The sequence below is a fragment of the Eutrigla gurnardus genome, assembly GCF_963514095.1.
Source record: "Eutrigla gurnardus genome assembly, chromosome: 20".
NCBI lineage: Eukaryota > Metazoa > Chordata > Actinopteri > Perciformes > Triglidae > Eutrigla > Eutrigla gurnardus.
This window is the reverse complement of record NC_139931.1, coordinates 19,703,589-19,717,037: the sequence shown is the minus strand read 5'-3', so window position 1 is coordinate 19,717,037 and position 13,449 is coordinate 19,703,589. Positions and strand designations below refer to the sequence as shown.

Here is a 13,449-nt window from a genome sequence, read left to right as displayed (position 1 = left end):
TGGCGGTGTGCTTTACACCACACGACGCTTTGCATTGCACTTACTGATGTATGGCTTAGATGCAGCTGATCGCCATGGAAACCTATTCCATGAAGCTCTCTATGCTGTTCTTGAGCTAATCTGAAGGCCACATGAAGTTTGGAGGTCTGTAGCGATTGACTCTGCAGAAAGTTGGTGACCTCTGTGCACTATGTGCCTCAGCGTCCGCTGAACTCGCTCATTTTACGTGGTCTACCACTTCTTGGCTGAGTTGCTGTCGTTCCCAATCGCTTCCACTTTATTATTATACCACTGACAGTTGACTGTGGAATATTTAGGAGGGAAGAAATTGAGCTCTGAGCTCCTGAGAGCGACTCATTCTTTCATGCCTAGGTGCTGCTTTTATACACCTCTGTCCATGGAAGTGATTGGAACACCTGATTTCAATTATTTGGATGGGTGAGTGAATACTTTTGGCAATATAGTGTATATGCATAGAGTACATTAATAATATTATATTATTATATTGAATTATATAATATTGTTGTAAAAAGACAGTAAATACTATCATGAAGAGATTGACATCAGATCAATAATATAAATATACTTCTCCTTTTATTTATTAATGGTCTCATCTTAATGATCTGTTTTGACTTGACTTATATATTTTAGTATCTACTGCTTTTTATAGCAATACATCATATCTTATAATACATAATAATATTTATATATATTCTATATTTTATTATTACAATTGTATATTATCATTTAACAAAACAGTCGATGCTTAAATTAAAACAGATATGTCTTTATATCTGTTTTGTGCTATTCATTGTTTTACATTGGTGTCTTTCGACTGAATGTTTCATCATTAGCTGCTCATGATCGGGAAATGCCTTGAGTGTCAGTAATTTAGTGTCAGTCCTTACTCTTAATGATGTCTCAGTCTTTCTCTCCGATATTAAGCCCTTTTCCAACTCTATAGTGTGTCCTGAAGGCACCATACGCGTAGGAATCATGGGAAAATAAGGTGAGGTATGTAAGCAAGACATGAAGACAAACTAAACTGGCTGCCTGTCTGTCTGTGCCATGTCTGTCTGCCTCCATCGGTTTCTATTGGGTCTATTTTTAGCCCCAGCAGACTGGTCACGTGGCAGGAGGAAGACGTCAATAATGTTGTTGTCGGTGGTGGGAGAGAGAGGGAGAGAGAAAGAGAGAGAGGGAGGGAGGGGAGAGCGAGAGAGAGATAGAGAGAGAGAGAGAAGAGAGAGAGAGAGAGAGAGAGAGAGAGAGAGAGAGAGAGAGAGAGAGAGAGAGAGAGAGAGAGAGAGAGAGAGAGAGAGAGAGGAGTACGCTGTAAATATGGAGGAGGCGATACGATAGGCGGCGAAACGCGCCCTGCTTGTTAAATTACACGTTTTAATGTTAAATAAAAAGCGTGGAGGAGCTCTACGGGGGGCAGACACACCGAGCCTCGGCGGAAACCAAAGCCGGGAAGGGGCGACCTCTGCGCGTATACTCGTTCCAGGAGGACCCGCCGACATCCACGGTACTGAGAGAGAGAGAGAGAGAGAGAGAGAGAGAGAGAGAGAGAGAGAGAGAGAGAGAGAGAGAGAGAGAAGGATATCTAGCGACAGGCAGTTGAAAGGTTTCGTGAAGAATGGTTGCTGAGTGAGAGGTGACATTTTGTGCTAGCTAACCCATTGCCTGCACTTCTACGAGACAGTTAACGCAGTAACTTGGAAACAGTTATCACACGGCTAGCTAGCTAAAGGACATGAGCAAACACCTGACAGACACAACAGCTAACTAGCTAAGTTGACAAACAGGTAACACTTCTACAGTTATAGCATGTTGTAGTTGCTTTCACGCAACAGTTACCTGTGTGCTGGCAGTTTTTGACCACTTAATAGCTAGCAGCTAACGTTGACTAGGACACAACAGACCTCTGACAATCAAAAGTTCAACATTGGATAGTATTAACCCTCTAATGGACGGCTCAAAGCTAGCAGCTATCTGTAAGTGTTTATTATTTTTACTCCACATTGTCCAGTATAAACCTATATTTATTAATGAGCTCCCTTATGACAGTTATTATGGTGTATTAGTACATTGTTACATAGTCAGTGAAGATGGCAGCAGTTTTTCCCCAAATTATCATGTTAATAGACAACTTAAGACCCGCCCCTTCCTGTGGACCACCACCTTATTTCAGAAAAAAATATGTATGGCAGTCGATTGTGAGACAAATAATTTTTTTATCCTGTATGAATTGTGCCATGAATTACATGTATGATGTTTGTCAATTTTACAGATCATCTTTTAAACGTCGCTGGATAAAACACATCAGCTAAGATAACGTTACATTTGTGATGGAACGTAGCTAAGTTAGCGAGCTAGTTAGCAAGACAAGCTAACGGTTGTGTTGGTGACTTGCATTGCACGACACTAGAGATGTAGTTCACAGAGCGCTTTCACACTTAGATGATACTAGGACAAACCTACAACAAAGTGCGACTTTTAAATGGACAAATATGATATGTGTAATTCATGGTACAATTCAAAGTGTATTTTGTCTCTTCCCATTCAAAATCATACATATTTTTTCTGAATTATGGTTCTGTTGGGAACACCAGAAGGGGTGGGGCTTACCATCTCTATGCACAGCTTGAAATATGGCAAATTTTTCTTATGGACATAATCCTCCATGTCATCTCCCATTTTAGTGATATCACGCACAGTGATGTTCATTTTCAACTGCCATGTTGATTGCAACACACCTACCTGGGTTGCCAGGGGCAACTATGGCCCTGGAGATTGTGCTTTGCTCAGTGAATTTGGAACCGTTACGATAATATCGTATTTTATGTTTTTGTACACTGGCTAAAATTCAGTGTGAAAAAATGGGCCGAAAGGTTGGTACGTAAGTGCTTCACCTACAGTCATGAGGCAAAAGCGTGCTGTACTTCTGCCAATGTAAAGGATTTTTGCTGCTGAGATTGAGAATATTTAGAAACCCAATTATGTCTAGAAAATGAGGAGACTTCCATGAACAGACATTCATCCTTTTCACCACTGTTGTAGCCATACGTAGTGTCCGTTTTTCATTGAAGTCGAGCTGAAATGGTAATATGACTTTTTAACACTTTATAACACTTTGAGATATGTCACCATACGGAAGATAGAATGATGTTTCAGCTTGACTTTAACAGATGCATTAAATACAGAAGTGTCACCAAGAAATAAAACTGAGGATTTAGCCCACGGTGGTTGTTGAGGTACTGCTGGACAGTAAACTATCAGCAGACCTTGGAACTTTGTCACTTTAATTTTCAAAGCAAAGAAATGGTGGATTAATGAATGAAATGGTTGCCGTTGGTTTATTTTGGCATGGGACTAAAGGGAGTTGGTGAACATCCTAGGAAACCCAGCCTGAGGAATCTTTCAAAATTTCACTTTCAACAGAAAATGGGACATCCATATTTTTTAGATGTTGAGAAATATTTCTCTGTGATGGTTAGCATGGCTACTGTGTTACAGTAGCCGTGGCGCTGTGTTTCCTTGACTAAGAGAAGAGACCCACCCAAACCAACAGGGGTGCCACACCTTAATTGCACAATTTTTTCATTGTTTGTTCTTGGGTAATAATTATCCATTATGTAAAATGTATTCACAACGATGGATTTATTATTAATTGATAATGATAATACCTAGACTGGCTAACAACTTGCACCAGTTACAGGCCACATGCTTCCCATTGTTTGATCACTTGTGCATATAAAATAAATAATACTACTTTTAAATAAAAATCACGTTAACATCATCAGTGGAGAAAAAGGTTTTTGCAAGTCATATTTGTTTGTTTCAGAAAGTGTTCTTAAAATTGAAAAAAAAGAATACATCTGTGTAGGGATGGGATGATAAAGGGTTTCATCATAGATTGCGATAAAAAAAAAATACTCACACCAAGTTGATCGTTGTGTATTTCCATTATTTGGATGATTGTATTGTCCCTAGTAGTTATGAAATTATATGTATTATTATATTATATTTTGATGTCACAATTATTGTGACCAAGATAAATGTAATTTACAATTACGCAGATTATTCAAACGCTGTCCTGTCTGAGTTCATGAGGTCACCCAGAGTTGCTCTGTGAATTTTATTTAAGCTGTATTCACTGTGAATAGCAAGACACATATTGCCTGGTTTACTCCAGCGCCCAAATCAAACAACTTTGTTATGATTTTATTACAATAAACGGATAAAAATGACACCTTAAGTAACGCCTGAATTAATGATTATTCCGAAGTCGTGGTTTGTTAAGTCTGTCTTAACAACTTTTAAAATGCTTGTTTTCTAAATGGAGTCCGACTCACTCAGAGCTAGTCTATGCTAAAACCGTAGCTGCTCCGTACACGAAACGGTGTCTCGGCATGAATACGGCAGTGACCTTGTTGTCTGGACCACAGACGGTCTCTGGTTTGCTCATAATTTAGTTCGGTCTCTGTATGAAATGTAAGAGACTCTGGGAGACCACGATATGATCAGTCCATTTAGTCCGTTTAACGGCTGCGTTTTGCTACAAAGGATGTCTTTGATGATGGTATTCTATGCAAATGAAGATCTTTTTTTGCTTTCCCATTTGCACATCCTACGGCACAACAAGACATTTTCTCTATCATGATTCCAAGGATCTCTCAGCTGCTTTCTCGTGTTCATATTACACTCCACAGTTTTTGTGTCACCAGTTTGCGTGTGCAACTGCAGTGACGCAGCCGTGACGTCCACTCCAAAAGGGTCAATATAAGTGCTCCAATGTTACATCGTTTAAGGGGTTTTCCAAGAGAGAGTGATTTGCACTGGTTGTACAGCCTGTAGGTCGACCGTGAATCCATGGCAATAAACCAGCACACAACTACATGGAGGAAGATGCACAATTGGTTCACATTTAATTCAACATGAGTGATATTGTTTCCCATTTGTGGCCAGGATGGACTGAACTGTTCCATCCCAAAGCTACGAGCATATGTTCTTCTATGTGTGAACAATTAACTTATTATTACTCGTTTGCCTGTTTTGACATCATCCCTCAACATTTCTCAACTTAGAAACTTTCATTCAACATCAAAATGTTCAGCTCAATTTATTGTAAATGTCAGAAATGACTTGTCTAGCTCACTATCATGGGAGAGAATTGAAATATAGAGCTTATTAAAAGAAATACGGGAAATAATAGTCAAATGAAATCATTTACGCAAGGAGACCTTATGATTTATGATCGTATTTAAAGAGACGTGTGTAAGAATTACTCTAATCTAGTGCTGAAATAGTATTTTGCATTCAAACGAATAGTGCTCTCTAGCGCATCGCTTTGTTGTAACTACGGTAGCCGTTATGTACCAAGAAGCTATGACAACATGTCGTCCAACACCACTTCACCAGTATTCTTTCAGCTGATGAGGTTGATTTCAAACAAACATGCGTGAGCATGTAGAAGTCATTACTCCTCCAGCAAGATAGTCATTTATGTTGCCATGTTTATATTGGTTTATTTCTGGTAGCCTTCCATTACAATGTCGTAGCCTATAGCATCAGCGAACAACTAGACACCACACAAACCAATGTGACTAAAGTGCTTATATTGCTCTACAACACTGACTGTAAAAGGTCAGAGGTCGTGTCCAAGACATCCACGGGCGGAAGAAAAAGCACCATCGCCAGGAATAGATGCATCACGGGCGGAAGAAAAAGCTCTGTAAAGTCGCTGTCCGCCCCGGGGTAGGACCGGTCCTGTGCGCCGCCCTGCGCATCCAGAAGTGCCTCTCGCTGAAGTGATCTCCTTCATTCACGCTGCAGTTTAGGCGTTTATGTCCCTCTACGGCGGTTATATCTTCAAAATGGCGGAACGACATGGAACTTACCCGTCCAATATAAATAAGAAATTCTTTGCTCACGAGGATAAATCAGATTATTAGCAGAGGAAATTATGCACATATGAGGACCTATTTATGAATGATATTGATTTTTTTCTAGTGCGCTATCATGCAACTGAAAAATAAAGCCTTACAGTATCATGTAATTAAAAAAAGTAAACAAAAAACCCCAAAGATTTATGTATTTTGCAGGGAGACCTTGTGATTACCTTAATTATTTTATATATTATATTGTTGATTATTTGTTTTTCATTAAAAAGCATTATTTGCTGATTATTGGGATAGTATCGTGAATTGCAATTATTTGGGCCGGGATAATCGTGATGTTAAATTTTCATGTGGTCCCATTGTTCGCTGTAGGATTAGATAATGTTTCATATGCAGTCCTGATGCCACGTCTGTGAGGACAGTTACTGTGTGTTTGTCTCCTTTCTGCCTGAGCCTGCAGAGAGACAGAGAGAGAGAGAGAGAGAGAGAGAGAGAGAGAGAGCGCTGATGTTACACATAGCCATGGTTGAACAGTCGAGTGTGTGTTTGTGTGTTTCAGAGATGCAAACACTGTTGAGATTCTGACTAGTCTCGGAGTTGTTCTCTCACACTTGCTGTTTGTTTAGAGAAGAGGTACTCAGGTAAATGGTTGCCACGGCAGCCAGCTCCCCGGTTGCCAGGCAGCACTTCCTGCTCCCCTCCAGAATGGGAGGGGCCAGGTATTTTAGGACATTTTGGTGTGAAGAGGAGGAGGAGGCAGCAGAGAGAGTGAGAGATTTATATTTCTTGATGCTTTACTAAAATGGATCGGGTGCTTTTGTTGCACTCTCTCTCTCTCTCTCTCTCTCTCTCTCACTCTCTCTCTCTCTCTCTCTCTCTGTTTGTGTGCATGTCATTAGGCTAATGGTGTAGTTGGCCAGCAGGTTAGTCTGTCACAGCTAGTTAGCTCCAAAACTTAAGCACAGCCGCACACAAACATGCACTCACCCGCGGCGTGTCGTCCCATTATCTCGGCCCTGACACTGTTGCCACGGCAGCCAGCCAAGCTGCTGTTGTGACATGGACTTGGCGGAGTTGTTGGAGAAGAGCCACATACTGTAAAGGCAGCAGGAGATAAGAATAGATAGGACCAGTATAGTTTGAAATATGAATTATAGTTTAATTTAGATTCTTGAATTTCAAGTTTGAGTTCCAGTTTTGTTGGTTTTGATTAAAAATGAAATTTTTTCAGTTTCACAAAAAATATTGTGTATTCAAAATGATTTAATTAATAAAGGTTCTATAGATATATATCTATGTATATAAAACATTAACATTTATAAATTATATATATATGTTATATTAGTGAATCTGCACATATTCATATTTTAATTAACAATTTTAAGTTGCATTAAAAACCATTAAAAATTATTAAATGTAAATTATCATTTACATTATTGATGCATCTGGAGATTATATTGATTATTATATTCACTAACCATATTAAATTGGATTACAAAATGATTAAATTATTACATTCAAATGACTATGTCCCTAATGATGAAGCTACAGTTTATATTGATTAATATTTTGATTCATCAAAAATGCCTGTCTCAGTTTCCCAGCTCTAAAATCACATACAGCCTGTAAAACTGTTGAAACAAAAGCTAATAGTCAAGTTCTTTATGGAAACCAGAAATGTTGAGATATCATTATCATCATTGTCAATGGAAATAAGCCATAGCATAGAGAGCTGAAAACCACATCTTTCCTCAGAGAAAGACCAGATGTAATATAATAATGAAAATTATATTACAGACTGTGTTGTTTCCTCTGGATTTCCTGAAACTCTCCCGTTTAAGCTACAGCACTACTTGTAGTCACTTGTAGTGTTTACATGCAGTGTTACCTACCAACCTACACAAGTGTGTGTTTTTTGGGATTGGTTTTGATAGCTACTTTTTAGGAGTGTAAATCTTTGGCTTCACTTCGATTCGATTACAATTCAGTAGTTAGCGATTCGATTCAAGGACAATTTTTTTTTGTTGGAACGATTCGATACGATTCAGTAACTTTTAACCAAAATTCTATATCCATGAAATAAACATGCAATAATGCGAGTGATCTGTATTCTTCTGAAAGGTGAAAAAATAAACAGACCACAGAATTACTTATAAAACATTTATTCTATAAAAAAGTAATCCTGCATTATGTTTTATGCTGAATACAAAAATGTAATTAAACATTGCTCAGTTATTTTTAACATTTTTCAATAGACTACATGCTGGCAGGGGAGAGAGTGTCTTTGATTCATTGATGCATCACATAATTCATTACACCTCTACTACTTTTATTCTGGAATGCGCACTTACCCAGAATTATCTATCTAATCTTCTCTCTTGTTAAAAACAGAATTATGTTGCTGGTGATCTACTTTTCAGGTCGACTTTCTGTCCTCAACAATGTGCCTTTAGTTTCTGACGAATGATGAAAGATGAACCTAATAAGATTTAATAGAACTGTCCTCAACCTTTTGTAACTTTTGTAAATTACAAAAAAGGAGAACAATAAACTGGTCTGTAAATATGTTTTATGCCTCTGTTAATTGTAATGACCAAAGGAACTATTATCCTAATGTTACCCATCACTGCCTGCGATTATGAATCCAAATTTGGAGCTTTACTGATTTGTAAAACAGATCAATTTTATGTTACTGCATCTGAGGAAACATTAGCTCGCTAACAGCGACAAAACACATTTGTCTATCTGATGATGTGTCGCTGATATTCAAAGTAACTGGCTGTTGATATTATGCTTTGTTTGATTTCCTTTGTTATTGTTTATTCACATGAATTCTTGAGCACATATAGATATAACACAACTAGATTTGTAAATGACCAATATATTGGTTGAGAATGGCTGCAAAAAGGGATTCCATGATTTGAACTGGATAAAAAGCTGGTGATTGTAACTGTGTAACTTCAGTCATCTCCGTTGGATGGAATCCATTTACTGCCCATCAAACCTTTAGAGATAAACTGTGGAATTATCAGTGGCTGTGTGTGAATATTTGGGTTTTGAACTTGGAATCAAAGAATATTTTCTATATATTTTGGAATAAATAATCGTATATACTTATTCTGACACCTGTAAATCTAGCTGCAAAGACAAATGATGATTATTTTTTTAACCACTAGCTGGAGCCATACCACACTCACAAGAGGTTTTCAAATCAGTTTTAGTTCTTAAAATTCACATAAATGGATTAAAAACCTGCGTGAAGTAACACAATCAGAAATATAACAATCATATTGTAAGTAAATACAAATATTACTCGTACTAATTGATATCCATAATAACATCACAGTGAGACGCCCCCTCCCCTCAATGAGAGCTTTAAATGGCTCAGCTCTGATCTGGGCTCAGAGCCAGCAGACCCCAGACTGACCTGCTGTTGCTGCTGTGTGTATGTGCATGGTGATCAGTGTGTGTGTGTGTGTGTGTGTGTGTGTGTGTGTGTGTGTGTGTGTGTGTGTGTGTGTGTGTGTTGTGTGTGTTTGTTTGTTTATGGGTGAGGGGAACCAGAGTTAAACATGTTCCTTTAAATCACATTACAGCATTACAGTAGCCTGAGCCTCACCTGATACACAGAGACACACGTCTTCACATACGAAGGCCTGCAGACAGAGAGGCTAAGTCCCGCCCCTTCCTGTGTCCCCCATGGGACCTTATTTCAGAACTATGTACAGCAGCATTTTTTGATTCAGTTTGAATTACACATATGATGTTTGTCAATTCAAAAGATAATTTTGCGAGACAAGAAAGTCTCAGTTTGTCTTCCTATGACTTACTTTTGTCTCCAACACAGGTGTTAGCTTGGCTTGCTAGCTAGCTCGCTAGCTAACTGAGCTACGTTCCAACACTAATGTAATGTTATCTTACGTTATCCAACTTTCTTCACATGCAAAATGACCTTTTAAATGTACATGTAATTCATGGTACAATTGAAATGCAATCAAAAATGTATTATTCTATGTATTATTTTTTCCAAAATAGGGTCCCATGGTGATCCACAGGACTAGCCTCCCTGTTCATTCAAGACAATTATTAAGGGTGTCTGAAGATTTATTTTGTGTATCTTCTCTCTTTCTCTCAATTTCAAGACTTTATTAGCACGACCATTGTGGATCAAACATGTTGCCAAAGCAAAGAGTCACATATGCATTTGAACACATACAATATTCCTTATACAGTAATATATTCTCCTGCCAGTTCACATGTAGGTTTGTCTTCCTCCAGGAGGGCTTGAATGAGTCTTTTAGGAGGGCATCTTCTGGTTGAATTTGAGGACAAATGTGTCTCTAATTTTGTTGCATGTTAGAGAAAAGTTTTCTGTCTTACTCTAGTTCCACAGTGTTAACAAATTCTCTTCATTTTTTTTCTAGACATTTTCTCACAATTCTCTTGGCTGATTTAAATTCTATGTCCAGTAGAGTAGAACATTCTAATGTATTTATTGATGTATTCCCACTGCTTGAAGTGTCTTAGTTATGATCTTTGTCTATTTGTTTTAATTATGAGTTTGGGATTATTATCATAGCATTATTTTGACTTGTGAGGTATAATAATAATATCTGGATATATTCAGTTTGTGTACTCTGTTGGTGTGAATCTGAATCTTTTAAGTGGTTCCAACATTTGATTGTTCTTCTTTTTAAAATGTTTTAATTATGAGTGGTTGGGCCAGTTCTGATCTGCACCCCTGGTTTGGACTGACTCCCTCTCTCTGCCTCATATTTACATGCATATATAGTGTATGGTACAATACCAGTTGGTGGCGCCAGAGGATCAGGGAGCAGAATAACCAACGGGGTGCAGCTTGTTTCCTTGATGTGATGTGCAAATGCAATGTGGTTCCAGACACATTACATGGAGCAGCAAGACACGAGCAGTTGAGGCTAAAAGTTGTGGTTGATAGAAAAAAAAAGGGAAATGAAATATAATTTCATCAAGGTCTATAAACAAACAAAACACTTAATGAAATGAGATCTGACGTGAATGATTCTCAGAGAGGGAAATGTACATATGCTATGGGATAATTAAACAAATACATTCAGAAAAAAAAGATAAGAAGTGAAACAAGCTACATCAAGAATATACATTACACACAGAATAATTAAGTAATAACTACCAGTGTTCTACTGTAACAAAGTATGACATCACCAGTGTTCAACTGTAGCTAAGTATGACACCACTAGTGTTTACTGTAGCTAAAGATGACATCACTTGTCCTCCTGTAGCTTCACGATGACATCACTTGTTGTACTGTAGCTCACGTTGTCTCTAGTCATGACATCACTAGTGTTCTACTGTTACATATGACATCACTAGAATTATGACATCACTAGTACACTGTAGCTCGTAATGACAGGGCCAGAGTAGATTCTACTGTATCGTCTGTAGAGAAGCCCCTTCAGGTGGACCACCATGAGACCTGAGACAGATAATTGATTTGATCTGTATTAATTGTGGCATGAAGTTTACGTATGATGTTTGTCAATTTAAAAGATACATTTTAGAACATTTTCAAGAAAGTTGCATTTTGTAGTACAACTGAAAATATGTAATTATAAAGATGACACACCCAAAAGTGTGGTAAGTGGCATCTCTGTGTGTGTTGGGTACCAGGATGTAACGTTACTATAACAACAGGTCTCTCTGTGTGTTGGGTACCAGGATGTAACGTTACTCACACTAACAACAGTTCTCCTCCAGTTGCTGGATAAAACACATCAAGTAAGATAACGTTACAGTGATCAAACGTAGTTAAGTTAGCTAGTTAGCTAGCAAGCTAAGCTAACTAGACTTTCTTCACTTTCAAAATTCTTTTTCAATTTAACGAAGTATCATATGTGTAATTCAAGGTACCATTCAAACAGGTTAAAAAAAGTATTCGTCTTTTGCCATTGACTAATGTACATATCCTATTAGGAACACTGGAAGGGGCTGGACTTAGCCTTTCTATACGAGCACAATGTTCTTCTGTATGTCAAGTTTGGAAATCATTAGATTTTGGACTGTCACCCTGGAGTCTGAAACTCGTAAAATTGGTAAAAATATTGGGGAAACTACTACTAGTTTTCACAAACCACTCAATATAAATCATAACCTGGTTTAAAAGTGTGAACAGACCTTTTTCAAAGTAGACATTTCAAACATGTCTCATGTCTCAATTGCAGTGGGATGGAGTCTTTATTAATATCATTAGTCTGACCAGGGTTCTAGCATGTCAAAATGTCCTTTCAAAGACATTAAGGACTCAAAAGTAGAGTGCAACTAGAGGCTATCACAATTCAGGTGAGCAAGATGTATTCAAAAAGCAAAAATGACATTTAAAATTTGGACAGACTGAAAGATCAGAATGTTTGAATATGACCTGGTCATCTGAAACGCAAAACCTTCACTGGCGACAGGAAGTTGTTCTGCTCCAGAATAAAATGGCGGTCATTTATTAAGCTCATTTCTTCCTCCATCATTTCCGTATACAGTGGAAAAACAACAATAGACACAGAGCAGAAGCCACCAGGAAACACATTTTAGTGGAAACGCATTGTTGCTGAACCGCAGTCATTCTTTCTGAACCCTCTCCTCATATCTCCCCTTGTTGGAATGAAAAGGTTGAGCTTAGATTTGTGTTCTCACAAGGCCCGATATAATCCTATTTGGCTGCTTAGCTTCCATACAAGCAAGAAGGAAGTTGGATTTATGCTTGTATGTCAAAGAAGAGAGGAAAGGCTTTCAGGATGAGCACTAATCAATGCGATTGGTGAACATGACTCTCTCTCAGACAGCTACTTGTGTGAGGGACGCTGGAGTGTAAACTTCCTCTAATCCAAATCCAATAAACAGCAGGCCTGAGCTGTTAACAAACTCAGCACTGGTCTAGTAGCGTCCTGGTCCAGCTTCCACACACTACCAATATACTACACTTTGGAATTAAATGTTGTGTGGTTATTGGAGGAACCGCTGGGTTACAACATGGTCTGTCGCACCTCACGCCCCCTTTGGCTATAGAGAGGCTAAGTCCCACCCCTGGTGTTCCCTATAGGACCTAATTTTACTATCTACTTAGAAATTCTACTCTACAAGAAATTCTGTTTGTCTTAAGTTTGTCGTAGCTTAGTGTGCAACTGCTTGGTAACACAACTTGTGACCGTTAGCTTGGCTTGGTAGCTCGCTAGCTAACTTAGCTACGTTCCATCAAAGTAAGGTCATCTGATCTGATGTGTTTAATCCAACAACTCTTTTTATGTTTGTATATATATATATATATGTGTTGTGAGTACCGTTACAACCCGGTACCAAAGATTTCTTTTTCAATTACTACAAAATGCAACTTTCTTGAAAATATTGTTCAAACAATTGTTTAAATTGACAGATATCATGTGTAATTCATGGCACAATTCAGACTTATAAACATATATAGTATACATATATTCATGTATACCTTCCAAAATAAGGTCATTTGCAGGACACTGGAAGGGGCCTCTCTATTGTTAGGTTCAGG

The 13,449-nt window shown here is 38.1% G+C and overlaps 1 protein-coding gene across 2 annotated transcripts in view; it reads left to right on the top strand.

Annotated features, from left to right (window-relative positions):
* Positions 1 to 1,327: 1,327 nt before the first annotated feature.
* hdac5 (histone deacetylase 5) overlaps positions 1,328 to 13,449 on the top strand; it is a gene marked incomplete at its 5' end in the record, with an annotated part of 56,790 nt that continues 44,668 nt past the window's right edge. The window contains one exon of one of the 2 annotated variants that reach the window (XM_084036640.1): positions 1,328 to 1,528. Of the gene's footprint in view, positions 1,529 to 1,982; positions 1,998 to 13,449 lie in introns of those variants that run through there. The other variant, XM_084036641.1, reaches the window with a different exon arrangement.